The following is a 4,396-nucleotide window of genomic DNA, read 5'->3' on the forward strand; positions in this document are numbered from 1 at the left end:
TCTTACAGAGAGGGCAAGTGTCTGCGTGCGTCACAGTAAATGTTTGTTTTCTCATGTCAATAAAGCTCCATTTGAATTGAATTGATCAATTCTGGTAAAGACGCATTGTTATTGGCCATTAGGCACTTGTGCCGGGCCGTTCAGAGTCAGCCAAAGGGCTATATATTTGGGCCGTGAAATGCCCAGGTCTGAGTATAGAGGGTTAACACTCAGTGTACCAGTGTGACAAAACATATTGAGCTGGCAGTGGCCACCCATTTGATCGCTATCAGTGAGTTTAGTCAGGGATTAGAACAGTCACATAGAAAACACACAGCATCCATATCTCAACTTAATCACATCACCGCGGGGGAAAGGACCTCGAGCTTCTGGAAACAATATCGCCTTTAGTAGCCAAGATGATTTAAAGCTGCATGCCGAGCATTTTATGTCCTCTCCCGAAGGAGAGAGGTAATTGCGGCTATTGTAACATCACAAATTCCACGCCCGAGCCTCTCTCGAGCGGGGAAACCAAACATCTATCTACTGCTCACACAAGAGAGAATCCATGACCCGGCTTCATGGTCCTCAGGCAGGGCTACTTAATTGTCTTAGAGCAGGTGTTCTATACCTGGTCTAACAAATCATCATATACACACACACACACACACACACACACACACACACACACACACACACACACACACACACATCGCATCGGTTTGTGAATGTAATGCACAATCTATGTAAAGCACTTTGATAAAGGCGCTATATAAATGCACCATTTAAAGGTTTTATGACATTAATTTTAATTTATTTTTATTTTTATTTTTTCTTTTAGGTTTCATGACCTCAATTACACCCAAAAAACCTGAACTTTGAACATTTAGTGGATTTTCTGTGGTCTGAAATGTTCTTTGGGGTTTGGAAGCCTTTTGAGCTACAATGAAAACAGGCAACACAGTGAAAACAGTGACATCTGCTGGCAAATCCCATTGACATATATGGGATTTGCAGTAAGTGATGTCACTTACTGCCGGCAAATCAGAGCACCTAGTTTGAGCCAGAAAACCCCAGATCACAGAAAATCTACTGAATGTTAAAAGTTCATGTTTTTTGGGTGCAATTGAGATTAGAAAACCTAAAAAAAATAAGAACAATTCCAAAACCTTTTTTTTAATGTCACAATCCCTTTAACACACACACAAACACACACTGGTTTGAATATATATTCAAACCAGCTCAGTGGCCTTGTGTTTTGAGTGTCCCATGTGTAGAAAATGTTCACCATTTTTCAAAATGTGTAGATCTACCATCTTGTATATCTGCAAATTTTGAATAGCCAAAGTATAATATATTATATATAATAATAAATAAATATGTATAATATAAAAGTGGTTAAAATCTAAAATGACACAGATGCTTTTATGCACCTTGCACGTTGGTCAAAAATAATGCTCTACTAATTAAAATAAGTTCCGGATGGTAGCTTTAAAATGTATACGAATGATAATAGTACAGTATAATACTGTACTATATCATACTGTATTTTGATCAAAAACGAATTAATCCAAAACAACAATGACACATAATAGTGTACAAATCCTTTGGAATCTGTTACTGTTTTTTTTTATTGTCAAGTCTTGAATCACTAAACACAAGTCATCATCAGAGATGTGATTAACCCATTCTGAACGGGAACCCATTTTGGTGTTAGCATCATGTCGTGCTTTAGCTATTTAAAAATAGCAGATCTACAAGCTCATATCGCGCCACCGAGTGGCGCGATACGAGCTTGTAGGTCTGCTATTTTTGAAAAATCGAAGAACGACTGACATTTTTAGAATCTGATATCAGGTCAGAATGGGTTAATCAGACCAGTGTGTGTCCAGTGGAAACCTCGTATGAATCTGATCTCGGGTCAGAATGGATTAAAGTCAGGAGATATTAATCTGATGGAACAACAACAAGGATATGAAAAACATATTGTTGTAGCCGTGCGTGCGTGGGTCACAGTAACATGTAATCTGCATCTAAAAAACCATCATTATTATGATTGTCTACATGACAATATCTCTCTCTCTCTTTCTCTCTATCTCTCTCTCTCTCTCTTCCTCCCCCCACCCCCCATGTGGAAGGATATGTATCATTAAAGGATCACACCAGATCACGCATCATACAGATATCATATTAATGATGATTACCACAGCTGTTTTCATCACACTGTGACGTTTTAATCTCTGGGGATTACACAGGGGAAAAAAAGAAAAACAATACACCATCCATCCATCCATCCATCCACCCATCCACCCATCCATCCACCCACCCACCCACCCATCCAAACCCATCCACCCATCCATCCACCCACCCACCCACCCATCCATCCAAACCCATCCATCCACCCACCCATCCACCCACCCATCCACCCACCCACCCATCCATCCATCCATCCTTCTCGGTACAGACCCCCGCCCCCCATTTTCACAGTTTTGAATTATTTTTTCAAAACAATAATGGAACACTATGGTGCAAGGAAAGGAAGGTAGGGGCTCAGTGCTCGGGGTGGTAGGGGCTCAGTGCTCGGGGTGGTAGGGGCTCAGTGCTCGGGGTGGTAGGGGCTCAGTGCTCGGGGTGGTAGGGGCTCAGTGCTCGGGGTGGTAGGGGCTCAGTGCTCGGGGTGGTAGGGGCTCAGTGCTCGGGGTGGTAGGGGCTCAGTGCTCGGGGTGGTTGGGGCTCAGTGCTCGGGGTGGTAGGGGCTCAGTGCTCGGGGTGGTAGGGGCTCAGTGCTCGGGGTGGTAGGGGCTCAGTGCTCGGGGTGGTAGGGGCTCAGTGCTCGGGGTGGTAGGGGCTCAGTGCTCGGGGTGGTAGGGGCTCAGTGCTCGGGGTGGTAGGGGCTCAGTGCTCGGGGTGGTAGGGGCTCAGTGCTCGGGTGGTTGGGGCTCAGTGCTCGGGGTGGTAGGGTCTCAGTGCTCGGATGGTAGGGGCTCAGTGCTCGGGGTGGTAGGGGCTCAGTGCTCGGGGTGGTAGGGGCTCAGTGCTCGGGGTGGTAGGGGCTCAGTGCTCGGGGTGGTTGGGGCTCAGTGCTCGGGGTGGTTGGGGCTCAGTGCTCGGGGTGGTAGGGCTCAGTGCTCGGGTGGTAGGGGCTCAGTGCTCGGGGTGGTAGGGGCTCAGTGCTCGGGGTAGTAGGGGCTCAGTGCTCGGGTAGTAGGGGCTCAGTGCTCGGGGTGGTAGGGGCTCAGTGCTCGGGGTGGTAGGGGCTCAGTGCTCGGGGTGGTAGGGGCTCAGTGCTCGGGGTGGTAGGGGCTCAGTGCTCGGGGTGGTAGGGGCTCAGTGCTCGGGGTGGTAGGGGCTCAGTGCTCGGGGTGGTAGGGGCTCAGTGCTCGGGGTGGTAGGGGCTCAGTGCTCGGGGTGGTAGGGGCTCAGTGCTCAGGGTGGTATTAGGGGCTCAGTGCTCGGGGTGGTAGGGGCTCAGTGCTCGGGGTGGTTGGGGCTCAGTGCTCGGGGTGGTTGGGGCTCAGTGCTCGGGGTGGTAGGGGCTCAGTGCTCGGGGTGGTAGGGGCTCAGTGCTCGGACAAGGACAGAGTTATCCGTTCAATCAATTAGTAACGACTAGTTGAATATAGCACTCTACAAGCTTGTGTGAGCTTGCGGATCTGCTACTTTCAAAGATTTTTATTCATTTGAAAACTTTAAAAGGGACATGTTTGCATATTGTGTATAGTTATACTTTTGGTACTTTAAGTACTGTACATTTTGATGCTGATATATACCTTTGTACTTTTACTCAAGTGAAATTTTGAACACCAGACTTTTACCTGTAACAAACCCTTCGCACCCGGGCTCCCCCAAGAGTTAGGCTCCAAGTGTCCTTGAGCAAGACTCTGAACCCTTAATTCGCTTGCATGGTTTCTTCTGACATCGGTTTGTGAATGTAATGCACAATCTATGTAAAAACGCCTTGGATAAATGAAGGCGCTATATAAATGCACCATTCCCCCCCCCCCCCCCCCCCCCCCCTTTAACCCATTCTGACCTGAGATCAGATTCATACGAGGTTTCCACTGGACACACACTGGTTCTGATTAACCCATTCTGACCTGAGATCAGATTCTAAAAATGTCAGTCGTTCTTCGATTTTTCAAAAATAGCAGACCTACAAGCTCGTATCGCGCCACTCGGTGGCGCGATATGAGCTTGTAGATCTGCTATTTTTCAATAGCTAAAGCATAACATGATGATTCTGAACACCAGACGTTTCAAAACGTGAACACTTCTTCCACCACTGCATCAAACAATGCAGAGCGACAACGGCCCCTCCTTAATGTGTCGTGTTATTTAACCCATTAAGACCCGAGACCAGTTTCTACAAAAATGTCTGAAAACCCTGTTTCTATGTCAGTGGTCCTCAAACAATTTC

This window comes from Protomyctophum parallelum (genome assembly GCF_964188405.1).
Source record: "Protomyctophum parallelum genome assembly, chromosome: 21".
In the NCBI taxonomy this organism is placed as follows: domain Eukaryota; kingdom Metazoa; phylum Chordata; class Actinopteri; order Myctophiformes; family Myctophidae; genus Protomyctophum; species Protomyctophum parallelum.